At 37.2% G+C, this 16,299-nt stretch overlaps 1 long non-coding RNA gene across 2 annotated transcripts in view; it reads right to left on the bottom strand.

The window, feature by feature from the left end:
* Window positions 1-11,205, bottom strand: part of LOC109023454 (uncharacterized) — a 54,192-nt gene extending 42,987 nt beyond the window's left edge. For both annotated transcript variants that reach the window (XR_002002829.4, XR_008671770.2), the window contains exons 1-2: window positions 11,077-11,205; window positions 8,096-8,239 (exon numbers count right to left, since the gene is read on the bottom strand). This is a non-coding gene — a long non-coding RNA (uncharacterized lncRNA). The remainder of the gene's footprint in view (window positions 1-8,095; window positions 8,240-11,076) is intronic.
* Window positions 11,206-16,299: the final 5,094 nt, after the last annotated feature.

Raw genomic sequence — 16,299 nt, 5'->3', positions numbered from 1 at the left:
CTGGCAGGAGGCTCATCAAGGGGATAGTCTAGGAAACTACCAAGCTATAGGATTCATGACCCCCAAACTCTCACTGGGAATTTCTGATCCCAATTAAGGAGTGAATGGTAACCAGGCCACAGGGTTTCTAATCCTAAGGTAGGGATTTGCATAAAGCTGTGTTCCTATGTTTTTCAATCTGATGCTTAATAACTTGAACCCACAGTAACACCCGAGGATGTGTCTAAAGTCTGTGGTTGATCTAATTGTCATGCTTTTATAGGCAATCTTTCTTTTTCTTTATCCTTGAGGTGTTGTGATAGCAATACCTAGGTGCTGACTTAATTACATGCATCCTAATTAGTACTTGATATAACTTTTGACTACTTATTTCTTTTCTCTGAAAATTTCTCATCCTTTGTCTCTTAGAATATTGACTTTCCACAAGTCTCTTTAGTTTCTACTTGTGAGACTTCCCTCACGTGTATATTAGAGCTGCTGTTTCTATCCTCCAAAGCTCTTAGTCCTTTATCCATAATTTCTATCACTTTATGTCTCTGTAATTTTTTCTGTCTTCCAGTTCTCTAATTTTATTTTCTATGGTGTCTAATCTACTGTTCCAACCATCTTTTGAGTATTTTTTATTTTAATGAGTAGATTTTTTTCAGAATTTTACTTAATTTTTTAATATATCAGATTTTGTTTTATAATACCTTGTTCTTGTTTTGTGGGTATTAGCCCTTCTATTGTATCTTTGACACAAGTAAAAAAAAAAAGATGTGTTTCATCTTTCATTTTTTAACTTGAGTGAAACCTTTATGATTGCTGTTTCCCTTTCTTGAGTTACTCTGAGTGAGTAACTCATACACCCATTTGGGATGTATGCATATTATTTTAAAAGGCATTGCATCGGCGTGATGGTGGGCGCCTATAGTCCCAGCTACTCAGGAGGCTGAGGCAGGAGAATGGGGTGAAACCGGGAGGCGGAGCTTGCAGTGAACCGAGATTGCGCCACTGCACTCCCGCCTGGGCCACAGAGCGAGACTCCGTCTCAAGAAAAAAAAAAAAAAAAAAAAGGCATTGCATCTCCTCAAATTTTATAATTCTTGATAGGTGAGCTTATCATCCGTTAGTTATCTTATGTAGAATTGCAGGTGCTCTCTATAATGCAGCTTTGAGAATATCTCTGCCCCATCCCAAAACATATCATCTCTAATCTAGTTTTAAATTAGAGTCTTTAAATTCAAAATATCAGTCCTCCTGCAGTGCAGATGAAATGTCCCAATCTCATTTTAGTGAGTCTTTTTCTACTACAGTCATGTATGTATGGCATACATCTGGGCTAAACCTCTAACTGGAAGGTAGGAATATTGAAGTTCTTCATCACAGATTATGAACCTGTGTTGTAGGACCAGCTCTAACTGCCTGCAGAAAACCCAGTTTTAGACTCCTTATATGCTTGAAGCCTAAAACCTCAAATCTAGTTTTCCCTGCCTGGATATTGGAACTCCAGCCTCATGTCCTACAGCCAGACTAAAAATACCCCATTTCCTCACTGTAGGCTTTGCTGGTTTATGTACTCCCCACCAACAGGTTTTCTTTCTGTTTCTAGCCTCTGAAGATTTCCCATCCTTAGGGTTCAGCTCTGTCATGGTTTTTAATGTTATATGTTAAAATATTTTATTTAGCCTTTCTATTGTTTGAAGTAGGAGTGGGGAGGCTTTAGCCTATGCTCAGCTGCCATCTGACATGAATTCTTTTTCTACTAATACTAATATATGAGTCTTCCTTTTGCCTTCAAATAACTTGACTCTAATTTTTGCCTAGGGTATTTAATCAATCTATGATCACTTAAAGTGGGTGTAAAAGAGAATAAGAAGTTACAATGATCTAAAATGGAGATTTAGTAGAACAGCCTAAGCACATCCTTCATCCTTTATTGAGGCATTGGCCCAATATCGATTTGAACTGTAAACAAGAGCTGATTTATCATTTACAAAGACTTGGTAAGAATGCCTACTCTTATAAGAATGCCTCTGTGTGTGTGTGTGTGTGTGTGTGTGTGTGTGTGTGTTTGTAATATGCTAAACATTTGAAAAAGGCTTTGTGACTTATTAGTCTTCTTTGGCTTGCATTCTCTTCACTTTTGAATATTTTCTTTCTGCACTTATTAATAAAACAATTTAAAATTATTTTACTTATGTAAATTCACTCTTTCCAATTAGATAGGATATTTTTTGAAGTACAGGCAAGCCTCACTTAACTTTGCTTTGCTTTATTGTGCTTCACAGGCAGTGCAGTTTTTACAAATTGAAAGTTTGTGGCAACTCTGCATTGAGCATGTCTGTTGGTGCCATCTTTCCAAAACCATATGCTTTTTGTGGCTCCATGTCACATTTTGTGAATTCTCACAGTATTTCAAACCATTTTTATTATTATGTCTAGTGTGGTGATCTGCGATCAGTGACTTTTAATGGCACTATTGTAATTATTTGGGGGCACCAAGAACTGCTCCCATGTAAGAAGATGAACTTAACTGATAAATGTTTTGTGTGTTCTGGCTGATCCATCCACTGGTTGTTCTCCCATGTTTCTTCTTCTCCTTAGGCCTGCCTATTCCTTGAGATACACTAATACTGAAATTAGGCCAACTAATAACTCTACAATGGCTTCTAAGCGTTCAAATAAAAGAAGATTCCCACATCTATCACTTTCAACTAAAAGATAGAAATGATTAAGCTTAGTGAAGAAGGCATGTCAAAAGTCAAGATAGGGCAAAATCTAGGCTTCTTGCACCAAACAGCCAAGTTGTGAATGCAAAGGAAAAGTCTATGTAGGAAATGAAAAGTGCTACTCCAGTGAACACATGAATGATAAGAAAGTGAAACATCTTTATTGCTGATATGGTGAAAGTTTGAATGGTCTGGATAGAAGATCAAACCTGCCATAACATCCTCCTTAGCCAAAGCCTAATCCAGAGCAAAACCCTAACTCTCTTTAATTCTATGAAGTCTGAGAGACGTAAGGAAACTGCAAAAGAAAAGTTTGAGGCTAGCAGAGATTGGTCCATGAGGTTTAAGGAAAGGTACTGTCTTCGTACCATAAAAGTGCAAGGTGAAGCAGCAAGTGCTGATACAGGAGTTGCAACAAGTTATTTAGAAGATCTAACTATGATCATTGATGAAGGTGGTTAAACTCTTCATTGATCATTGATCAATGAAGTGATAAGATCATTGATGAAGGTGGCTAAACACCAAACAACAGATTTTCAATGTAAATAAAACAGCCTTTTATTGGAAGAAGATGCCTTCCAGGACTTACATAGTTAGAGAGGAGATGCCAATGCCCGGATTTAAAGCTTCAAAAGACAGGCTGACTCTCTTGTTAGGGTCTAGTGCTGCTGGTGACTTTAAGTTGAAGCCAATGCTTATTTACCATTCCCCAAATCCTAGGGCCCTAAAGAATTATGCTAAATCTACTCTGCTTATAGTGCTCTTATAAATGAAACAACAAACTCTGGATGATAGCACATCTGTTTACAACATGGTTTAGTGAGTATTTCAAGCCCCCTGTTGAAACCTACTGTTCGAAAGAAAAGATTCCTTTAAAAATGTTACTCCTCATTGACAATATACCTTGTTACCCAAGAGCTCTGATGGAGATGTTCAAGGAAATTGATGTTTTCCGGCCTGCTAACACAATGTCCATTCTGCAGCTTGTGGATCATGGACTATTTCTGACTTTCAAGTCTTCTTATTTAAGAATTACGTTTTGTAAGGCTGTTGCTGTCATACATTGTGATTTCTCTGATGGATCTGGGCAAAGTACATTGAAAATCTTCTGAAATGGATTACCAATTCTAGATGCCATCAAAAACATTACTGATTCATGGGGAGAGGTCAAAATATCAACATTAACAGAAGTTTGCAAAAAGTTGATTCCAACCCTCACAGATGATGTTGATGAGTTCAAGACGTCAGTGGGAAAAGTAACTGCAGATGTGGTGGTAATAGGAAGAGCACTAAAATTAGAAGTGGAGCATGAAGATGCGATTGAATTGCTGCAATCTCATAATAAAACATAAAGGGATAAGATGTTGCTTCCTATGAATGAGGAAAAAATGTGGTCTCTTGAGATGGGTTTGCTCATGGTGAAGATGCTATGAACATTTTTGAAATAAAAAAAGAAGATATAGAATATTACACAAATGTAGTTGATAAAGCAGTGGCAGGATTTGAGAGGATTGACTCTAATTTTGAAAGAAATTCTACTTTGGGTAAAATGCTGTGAAACAGTGTCACATGCTACAGAGTCATCTTTTATGAAAGGCAGAGTCAATCAATGTAGCAAACTTTATTGTTGTCTTATTTTAAGAAATTGCCACAACCACCCAACCTTCAGCCACTACACCCTGATCAGTCAGCAGCCATCAACGTGAAGGAAAGACTCTCTACTAGCAAAAAGATTATGACTTGCTGAAGGCTTAGATAATTGTTAGCATTTTTTAGCAACAAAGGATTTTTAATTCAGGTGTGCACATTGTTTTCTAAACATAATGCTACTGTACATTTACTAGATTACAGTACAGTATAAACATAACCTTTATATGCAAAACATTTATATGCACCAAAGAATTTGTGTGATTTGCTTTATTGCAATATTCACTTTATGGCGGTGGTCTGGAACTGAACCCACAACATCTTTGCTGTCTGCCAGTATTCCAACAATTTGTGGAATTTTGAATCTGAAAGGAATGGGTGTCATTATCCTGTCTGATATTTCCAGGCAAAGATCCACAGATTAGTGAGGCAAACTGTACTTCTCTGTGACTATTCTCCCCTCTGACTAGTCCCCTTAGAAATTTACATCTCAGTCATTTGTATTCTGTTTTTCTCACATTCTCACCCCAGACTTGGAATTTTGGTAATGGATCTAGTTTGTAAGGACACAGTATAGTTTAGGCTGAGAAAGGCAAATTTCATCTGGTTTCTCACTTTATAGGTAAGGATACCATATCTCAAAATATTTAGCTGACATGAGCAAGTTAATGGTGTTAGTGGGTAAGCAAGTGACTAAAACCACTTGTGTCTCCCAGTGTCTTTTCTTGGCAGTAACCTACTCTGTATCATATGTTTGATATCCAAGTGTTATGACAAATTGCACCTCAAACCCTTTGGGTTTCTTAAGGAAAGTATGAGATTTTGAACTATCAATAAATATTTAAAAAGTAGTTTTGATTCTAGAAGTATTTATTAATTTAGTTAACAACCCTTTATTAAACAACTACTATATCCTAGTTACTGCCTGTCATAACCTGGGTTCCCCAGGAGACAGAGCCTCAGACAATGACTTAATGTGCTCCCTTTGTTATGAAGTACAATCCTAAGAAAGCAAAAGTGAGAGAAAAAGAGAACAGAGGAGAAAAGAAGAAGAACCCACATTAGGGTTTCTTGTGGAGCTAGCTATTATAACTGATCTTGCATAACTGCTTTCCAAGAAATCACTTAAATGGCTGTGCCTCAGAATAGTCACATCTAGAGGAGGAAAGAAGACTTTATCCATTGGCTCAGGTCTTCCATTGGACAAAAGTTGGCCACACAGAGTGCTAATTCTCCTGCATTTTTGGATATGTATCAGCCTCAGTAATGAAGACTTGGTGAAGGACAGGTATGAAGTGAGCCTGCGCCTCTGCAATGCCCGGAAGAGTCCTCCCACAAATGGTCTCTCCAGTGTTAGCTGAGATATGTAGCCAAAGATTCTGAACATAGGTGAAGCTGAGAGGACCCAATACATATGCTAAGATAACTATGATAATGGCTTTCTCCTCCCGAAGAGGGTAACGACTCAACAATTGCTGTGTAAGTTTCACAAGTGATGCTGTGAGACTGCCTATGAGAGCAAATTAACACAGTGAGTAGAAGGAAGGAAGGTGATGTCTGAGCTAATGCCTGCAGATGAGATAGGAGTTATCTAGACAGAAAGAGACTAGACAGAGGAGAGAGGGAAGAGTGTTTTAGGGTGAGGGAACACAATATACACAATTATAAGTAAGAGTGGTGGTAACTTTGAAGAAATATAACGAGTGCAACATGACTCTGTCCAAAATCTGCAGACCTTATGTGTAGTAAAGAAATATTTTCTACCTTTAAGCAAATTCATTCATTGCAAAAGAGGTATAGCAAAAACATTGTGTAGAGACAAGCTCTGTGGAAGAAAGAAAGCAGCTGTATTTGAATGAGGGAAAGAACACAGCTCACCGCCTAACCATCCAGAATCCATCAAATATTCTTATTATAATGTAATAACAATAATTAATAAGGATGATAGACAATCATTTGTATTTGCAATAAAAGAGTAATTGTTGCTCTTTTTTTGGTAGTGCCACTACTGAATTAATCATGCCCTTGCTAAATTACTGAAACACGGTGTTATGCTATTGTAGGTGTCCGAATTCTTTGCAACTGTTTAAGACTGTTTTTATTGTGAAATGTCATAGCCTTGTAATGGCAAAATTAAAGAACTGATGAAGGTTTGGAAAAAAGGTAACTTTTCTGGTCGTTTCTTTAAAAATGTGCCTTTTTATGTGTGTGTGTATTGTTGTTATTCTAGATAGAGGACCAGTTGATTTTTTAAGTAATCCCTAAGCAAGACTGATAAAATAAAGAATATAATTTGTTCTCCCCAAATTTGGTGGATTGAAGCCAGGAGCATAATGACAATTTAATGGGCTTCATCACGTCACTTAGAAATATAAAACCTGTTAATGTGGAAAGAGAAGGAATCTCCAGTGTCAGGTTAGAGAATTGGAAAACGCACATTCCTCAGTCACTGAAATCTTACTGGTAGGTTTAGTTGTTTGCTGTTTAGCATAGAAATTCAATGTGACAACTTAAAATAGTTTGGAAATTTGGTATAAGTATCCTGTTTTAGAAGTGATTTGTTCAGTCCATTTATTCCTACAATGCTACTAAACTAATTCTACAGAACAAACTCCCTTGAGTGATTCCCAATTCTCTAAACGACACCCCAAATTCCTTATTATGCTCATTGCAGCCTAACTTTGTAAAATGTCCACAGTGTTTCTCCACGGGTGAAATGCCGGATAATAAGATAAAAAAAAAACAAGAACTAAGGTCATGCTTTGCTGAATCAACTTTGGTACCAGTTGCAAAACAGTGGTTACTTTTTCATTGTCGATTATGCATTTGGCAAAACAACTTGATCTTTTGTTCATCCACTGGGAATTAATGCATAGCAAACATCATAATTATATTAGTGAAAATTCCATCAGCCCTAACATATCTTTCTAGAGCAGTGAACACACTATGGTCATTATGAACAAAATTGACCGCGATTCCTTGGCTGATGCTAGCATAATGTCCGATGACATCAGGGGTGTTTTAGCCATCCTGTTGTTGCAAATTGACAGGATTTTAATAGCATGCAAGAACAAGACAGTTCTGCCCAGTGGTATTTTCATATATTCAGAAGGACCGTCTGCTCTCACAGCTCATCGTTACATGGATTTAGATGGAAAATAAATCCTATCTCATCTCTTGAAAGAGAATTATATGACCATACTGTAATATGTCTAGCATATAAGGCAGCTGTTATGTTCTCTCTAACAAGTATTATAAAGCTGTTCTCAGCCAGGTGTGGTGGCTCATGCCTGTAATCTCAGTGTTTTGGGAGACCAAGGTGGGCAGAACACCTGAGATCAGGAGTTCAAGACCAGCCTGGCCAACATGGTGAAACCCCGTCTCTATAAAAATGCAAAAATTAGCCAGGCATGATGGTGGGTGCCTGTAATCCCAGCTACTCAGGAGGCTGAGGCAGGAGAATCGCTTGAATCTGACAGGTGGAGTTTGAAGTGAACCGAGATCGTGCCATTGCACTCTAGCCTGGGTGACAGAGGGAGACTCCGTCTTAAAACAAAACAAACAAAAAAGCTGCTCTACTCTACTGGTGGAAAATATTCATTCTGTGCTAAGCACCTTCAAAACCGAAGTTCCTGATACAGAGTTTGCTCTTAGAACCATTGTGGGGCTTTGTGGAGGGCTAATTCTGAGCTAACTTAGAAAGACAGGAATTGCATAGCTGGAGATCAAAATATTACCTTTATTCAGGTTGGGTGGGAGAAGGTTGCCTTAGGTCTGGTAGCGAAGAGGTTCTTCTCTGAATTCAACTCACCACTCTGTGACAGACAGCACTGGAAACCAGGGATTTCCTGGTCAGGACGAGGCCTTCTCTGCTAAGTCAACTGCAAGGTCAAGAGAATGTAAGTCCTTTTCAGGAGTGGTTGACCAGGAAGCAGCTGAGCCAGGTAGGCTTGGTTCCTCCTGCCAGGCTCATCATTCATCAGGTAAGTCAGCTCCACCCCTGGGGAGGAGGGAGTGAAGGAAAGGACTAGATAGCTTTGCCACGGGCCCTCCATCCACAGGAAAACATGAAGCCAGGGATAGGACCCTTCCTTATTTCCCCAGTACCCAGGAGATCAAAAAGCTGCCCTAAAGAGTTTCTGTACCTCTTATAACATGTCATGCTATACAATTGTGACCTACAACAAAGATACATGTGTTCTTGGCCATTTAAGCAGAGTAGTTTTCAGCACCCCGCACTATAATTCCAGAAATGCTTACAAAGCATATCCCTCTCACTTCATCCAGTCAATGGTGCCCTAGTGCCCTCAGGATAAAATCGAAACCTAGTGGCATTCAATCCGGTGCCCTCCTGCCTAACGTCACCTGCTGCCTCTTCTGTTTCCACCTGTACCCTAACCTCTAGCCTCCCTGGATGACTCACAGGAATGGGCCCTAGGCTGTGTTTCTGGGGAGGCTTTGCACAAATGGCTTCTTCTGTCTTTGGCTCAAATGAAATCACTGCCATTGTCATACCAGTTTTGTAAATAAGGAATTCGGCACCTGATACATTACTTGCCCAGGATCACACTGAGTACTGGAGCTGAGAACTAAACCCAGCTTTGTGTAATTGACAGGTGATGAGCTCTTTACCTCTGGGTTGTAACCTCTGAATTTAAAGCGCCTCTAACACATTCTGGAACAGTAAGCCCTTAATTAATATTTGTCTCCCTCATCCTAAAAAGAAAATAATTTTATTAGTCTTAGTGATTTACAAATAATTTTATTAGCTCTAGTGATTTGTAAATGAAGAAGTGATTAATGATTAATCCATTCCATATGCATACTTTGCATTTGATACAAAAATAAATGTAATTGTTTCTACTGTTAGAATTTTTGGTATAACTTTGGTAATATTTCAGAATATTCAAAACTTGCAAACAATAATAGAAACATCCCACATTTTCTAGGAACTATCTGCCAGCTATGAGAAACTGGTATTAAGCTAGATTTTACAAGTTTGAAGTTGCATTTGATGTACTTTCTCCTAACATCTCGGCTTTTCTAGGAAATATGTTTCCAGCATATCAAGAGCATGCGTGTTGTCTCTAAGCGTTTCACACTATTCATAATGTAATTTAAATAATAAAACCACTGGGAAAATGGAAACCAATGTAGCTGAATAAATAGAGCTAATCAATCCCATTGTGTTTCTAGAATACAGTTTATTTAATTCATTTTTATTATAAAAATTTCACTTTTATTGTGTAAAATTTGGGAAGTACTTAAAAGTACAAAAGAAAACATCCACAATCATATTGCCTACAGATGACTTCCACTGGTGTTTTGGTTTCAATCTTTTATTTTTTATATATTTATTTATTTTGCCTTTGTCTCATCATTGAGATCAGTCTGTATACAGGATTTTAAATTTGGCCATACACTTTGAACTTTATTATATGCATTTTCTTTGTTACTAGAAAAAATCTGACAGAATTTAATGGCTATTTTTTGTTCCACTATGAGGATGCTTCATTATTTACTAATCATTTCCCTGTTGTTGATATTTTCTTATATCCAAGTTTTTGCCACTGTAAGCAACATAATATTGATCACTATGAGGGCATCAGACACAAAACTTTATTTCTTTACTTAGGATAATTTCCTTGGTCTGCATTTTAAATATCTGAATTACTAAATTAATGGGCTTTATATTATAAAGGCTTCTGATATATGTTGTCCATTTGCTCTATATAAAAAGTAGTTGTTAGTTTACATTCATGCTAGCCATCTATCTCCTTTAGTCTCTAAGTTTTGTTTTTTAAGTCTATAATTAGAAAACAAAATGTAATAAAACAAAACAAATACAAACTCTTCCTAGGAAAATTCCAATCTACTATTTTGTGAAGAGGCTGAAATTAAACTGGTTTCTACATGATCCATACTTCATGTGTCTTCTTTCATCAGCAGATAGCATTTTCTTTAATCTCAAGGTTGGGGTAAGGGGGCCTTTGACATGAATCTCTCTGATATACTCTTAAGTAAGAACCAATCTTTGCAGGCCTATGTCAAATTGTCAAGCATGGAGGAAGGAATGAGAATTTGATGGGCACCTATTGTCAATCATTTTATTCTTTAACTTTTCTCTTTTTGTCTCATGATTCTCTGCTCTGCACACTTTCAGTTCCAAACACTGTTAGCTGGGTGTTGTAGTCCCAGCTACTTGGTAGGCTGAGTCAAGAGGATTGCTTGAGCCCAGGAGTTTCAAGCTGCAGTGAGCGATGATCACACAACTGTACTTCAGCCTAGGTGACAGAGTGAGACTCTGTCTCTAAATAAATAAAAAATAAAAATAAAAATAAAAATAAAATAAAACTCTAAACACTTGTGATAGCCAAGCCATAATCCTACAGGGATGCATAATATAATAAATAGTAGGTCCAAAAGGTGTGTGTTTGTGTTTGCACGTCTGAAAGCATGGTGTGGGTGTGTGTCTGTGTATGTGTATGTGAGTGTGGAGTAGTGTTTGTCTATTTGTGTATATATGATTGTGAATGAATGGAATGTGTGTGTGCTGGTGTATGTGTGTGTGTGGAGTGATGTGTGTGAGAGAAGGAATGTGAAGTGGCGGTATGTGTGTGTTATGTGTTTGTGTGAAGGAGTGAGTATGGGAGATGTGGTATTACTGGGGAAAAGGTTGAAATAGGGGAGGAGGAAAAAGATGAGATATGGCCCATACATCATTTAACTTGGAGTTAAAGCATATGATCTCTTGGAAACTAGTTCAAATGTAAACTTTTGACATGATTCTTCACCAGGAATTTCTTCACATTTTCATTTGAACTGCAGTAGATCTGATGCAATGAACTAGCTGCTACATTTGCCTTTTCATAAAGTTTTTTCTCCAAATAGATTGTATTTTTGAGAAGTCATTTAACCAAGTTTGCAAAATCACCTGTGCAGGAAATAGAGAAAGATATGGTTGTTTGAGGATTTTAAGAGAAAAGTCACAAAAGTACATTTGACAGTGTGTCAATGCTTATTGGTTTATACATATTCACACATATATATTCATATATATATATATATATGAGAGAGACAGAGAGTTGCAGCTTAGAAGATTTCTAAGTTGTTCACCTTGAGAAACGAAATAAGCTTAAGTTTCCCTTGAATTTAGTATCTACAAGAACAGTTGACTCTTTGTCCTATAATCTAAAAATAATTCTAGTTGTCTATACATTTAATTTTTTTTATTCTCACATAGAATCATAATACTTTGGTTAGCCACATTTGCAGCGCATATGAAAAATTTCATGTCATTGGAGCATTTCTGTGACTTTCAGGCATGGGTGAAATCTACCCGATATTTTAGTATCCAGATTAGAATCTGGATGATCACACCTGAAGCTTTTTTCATCGAGTTCCATCTCCTCAGTGCTCTGCATTCTGCATTGTTTTGTGAGTCTTAAATTTGCCTCTGTCTTCAAGTTTACTTTTATGCCAGCTAAAATATTAAATCTTATTTTTAATTGGGACAAGTACTATTATCATAGGCTGGAAAACCTTAAACACACTTCATTTTGTGGTGATATGAGTTATATATTTTATATTATATACATTATATATAATGTATATAATACATAATAGAACATTATATATTATGTACATAACATAATAAATACATAATGTTATATATTATATTCTTTATTTAATATAAAGTTATACATATATCTATATATGTATATCTATATATATCTATGTATCTATAATATAGAGATACATATAAATTCCAAGACTCTCAGTGGATGCCTGTAACTATAGATAGTTACACACTATCTACATATATACACTATCCCTATATACACTATATTTTTTCCTATACATGCATACCTATAATAAAGTGTGATTTATAAATTAGGCACAATAAGAAATTAACAGCAATAATAGTAAAATAGAACAATGACAATAATATGACGTAATAAAAGGTATATGGATGTGGTCTCTCTCTCTTTCTCAAAATATCTTGCTGTACTGTACTCACCCTTTTCTTTATGATGATGTGAAATGATAAAATGTCTATGTCATGAGATAAAGGGATGCATAGTTATAGGCATTGTGACGTAAATGAGCAATTTCAGAAATAAACAATTCATAAATTCTAAATTGTGCCACATTCTGAGTAGTGTGATGAAATCTTGGGCCATCTTGCTCCGTCGCACGTGGGACATGAATCATTTCTTGGAGAAGCAGATCCCGGCTGTCTGCACTCTCTGCCCATGACTCACTTAGTAGCCATCTCCGTTATCAGATTGACTGTCCTGTTGTTGCCGTGCTTGTGTTCAATTAACCTTTCTTTGACTTAATAATGGCCCCAAAGCACACAGGTAGTGACGTCCTATTTTCAGACCCCCATTGACCACAGATAAGTGAAACTACGGAAAACAAAATTGTGGATAAACGGGGACTGCTGCACTTGGTTGTATTATAGAAGGGCAGTTTTCACTGTCTTATTCTTATAACCTAGATAAAAAGCAATGGCTTAACAAAATAGTAACAGATAAAATGGATATGATCATGTGCCTGGCTAAACTCAAAAAGTAGTAAAATGTTTGTAATTAATAAGGCTAATTGACCACATAGAGTCCGAAAAGTAATTTCACTGGGGTGGATGCAGAGGGATGGGGTGAACCTCACAAATCTCCTTGCAGGGCACAGGGGACCTTCATTACTAAACGGTATCCTAACCCTTAATATCCCCTCAATCACTTCCTCCAACACCTGCCAGCTACTGGGAAATTGTGCCTTCCCCAGGGCACTTCCTGCACATTCTTTTCCTTATGCCCAAGCCTAACACTTCTCTGCCTGAAATATGAACTCCTCCCCTAAATTCCTACTTTTTCTTTGGGACCTAACTTTCCACTTGACTGGGTCTTTGAAATATCCATGACTCTCCCCGTTGTGATGCCATACAGCTCTTATCTACTGTATTGTAAATATTTCTTTACATGCTAATCAAACTTTAAGAAACTCAAGAAGGAGCTCATAACAAAAATAAGTATTACGTTTAGTTCTTCTTCCTTTTAATACCTGACACTAAGTCTGGAAGACAGCAGCTAATAAATAAATGCTAGCTGAATGAATGACGAAAAAATGAATAACCCTGAGCCAACCATCGTATCTTTAAGAAATCATTATAATAGTAACAACAAGGAGATGACTAATATAATTTTACTAAGTTTAGAAAGCCTTGGAAGGTTAAACATCATGAGAGCAGTAGTCCTACCAAGTGTTTTATTATATTAGCAATCATCTTTTACATTCTAGTAAAATCCAGGCCTTTATTCATATTTTTCTCTGTGAAAGGTACAATCAATCAATTATGAAGGTGAAATTATGTTGATGCTGAGGCAGCATGGGGAACCCTAAATAGGTGGAGTACTCAAGTCACAGAAAATCATGAAAATGAAGCTCAAGTGATGGATTAGTGAAGACGGTAAGTCCCTCAAATTTGAGTTGCAGGGATAAGAGAATTGAGGGGGAAAAAAAAGCTAAGAAGAAACTCAGTTGAAAAATGCACTTAAGTCTTCGTGATAAAATTTCAAACTTCTTTTATTACTATTCATTTTTATCTAAAAAATCATGTTAGCATTTAGTCCCAAATTTCCAAGTCTTGTGTTCGTCTTTCTCTGCGATGTTATCAGCTGGAAGGGAAAGCTGGCCGTGAAACTGTTATGTTAAGCACTTTTCCACAAGAACTTATTGCTTTAATAAGTAGGGAAAATGCTCTTAAAGCAAAAAAAATGTCATTCAAGATTCATTAGAGGGAAAAAAATAAAAAAGAAACCCACGTGATTCTCCATCGAATTCACACTTCCTTACCATGGAATACTGAACATACATACCCTGAGGTCTTAACAAAGAGTAGGAGTAAACAGTTACTCATCACTAGAAAGAGAATTGTATATTCTCCGGGACAGTGCACTAAGACAAGAGTACATAGACCAGTGTGTACACCAGACAGTTATTCCCATGTCCCTGCAGACTGGGGATTCCAAGATAAACAATGCCTCACACAGGTAAGCACTCAATAAATATTTTTTGAAAGGATAGATGAACATTAGAAAGCAGTTTAATGCTCTTTAATAACTATAATCTCCCCTTGTAGATCAAACTCTCATCTTATATGAGCTTATGGCAGAAACCACAATTACTTTTGCACCAACCTAATAAATAAAATTAATTTATATCTATAAGAATTCGCATATCAGCATAATCTACTGCCTTAGAACCTCATGCCTCTTTAGGAGTTGTTTTATTGCCATTGTCTTACGGTTTTTACCAATTTTGAAACCAATATGTATTAATAACAATAAAGTCACTTTATGACCTCAATGAAAAGATGTGGATTTTTTTTTTTCTGACAAGGTGTTTTTTTCCTAATTAACCTTATTTTTAGAACTTGTTTTAAACACATGTGACTAGACATAATCAGCCTATGGTTAAAAACATAATACTATGATGAGTCATGTGGGTAGCAATGAAAGGGAAAAGAGATGACTCATTTTCCCAGCAGTGAGCATTCCTCTTGTCTTCCTGGTTTCCGGCCACCTCCCTCCACTGGCCCCATAAAAACCCTGCCTTAGCTAAAGCTAGGCAATTTTTCTCACCTTCCCTCCGAACCTTGTACTTAAGACTACGAAGTTTAGATACTTTGGCATGAGGCTATTTTAAAGTCTGAATCCGATGTGGTAGGAAAAGCAGGTGTAGAAATGGACCCCCATGCCAGATTACATCTGTGAATGAAACCCAATAATGTTCTCAAGTTCAAAGCGATCGCCCACTCACCCGATGGTCTCTTTGGATGATTGAAAATGGCTTAAGCAAGTACATATGGGCTTAAAGAGCCACTCAAAATAACTGAAAAGCATGTTGTCCACAGAGAAGCCATGTCACTTCGTTGACAAATAAGCGTGGGCTGAGCTGGCAAGGGGCTTCCCGGGGGCTCCTCACCGGCAGGGGGAGAGGAAACGTCGGGTGAGTGTGGGAATAATAAGTGAACGTGGCGTCCTCTCTGGTTCTACTATTCTATAAATGCTATATTTGTTAGGCGAGCTCCCTCCCTGACCACCCCCCAAGCAGTTCATAGACAATAAAACACCAGGAATCCCTGAAGAGTGGTAAAATGCTGACATGATTTAAGAAGGAAGACTCTGATAAGAAGATAAAAACCTAATAAACAGAGTCTAGAGAACCTTGGTTCGTCTCAGCCGCTTGCCAGTGTAAGCAAAACCCTCCCAAGGAAAACAAAAGGAGCCTTAATGGTAAGGACATTCCACTCGCAGACCATCTGAAGGAGAAAGTTGAGGCCGTGACCTCTGCAGGCTGCAGTTATGAGAGCTCGGACAAAAAAATATTTGATTTGGTTCAAGAAGCAAAATCAGTCACTGGATTTTTTAATATCTTTTTTCTTCAATAAAAAAATAATGTATTTTATGTGTGCTTGAGAGAGAGTTGTGTATACATGGTAAATATTTCTCCCACCCATGTAGTTTTTCTGTTTAGCTTGGTCTTAATTTCTTCTTGGATTTTAATCAACCCCAGGAAAACGTGGATTCACAGGCCCATTGATTTCCCTTTTTTCATTAACACAAGGCTCCCGAAGGCTAATCTGAAGTTTCACACATGAATCTGCAAATATGTAAAGACATGCATTCTCTCCAAGAACCAGAATGAGAATCTGCAAAGCTGTGAGTTTATTGTTGAAAATTTAGGGAATGCTAAAAAACTATATTAGCATCTTTGAAATCTAGAACAGAGAATTCCTTAGAAAATGCTTCAATGCACATAGGCTCCCAGGCTAGCTAAAAACAAAAACCTACAAATGGTTGAAATTCTGAGCAATTCTGTTGCAACATCGATAGACACACGTAATAAGAGATATCTGTGAAGTTATTTGTGCTTT

The sequence above is a fragment of the Gorilla gorilla genome, chromosome 16, assembly GCF_029281585.2.
Source record: "Gorilla gorilla gorilla isolate KB3781 chromosome 16, NHGRI_mGorGor1-v2.1_pri, whole genome shotgun sequence".
Taxonomy (NCBI): Eukaryota; Metazoa; Chordata; class Mammalia; order Primates; family Hominidae; genus Gorilla; species Gorilla gorilla.
This window is presented reverse-complemented; position numbering and strand designations above follow the sequence as displayed.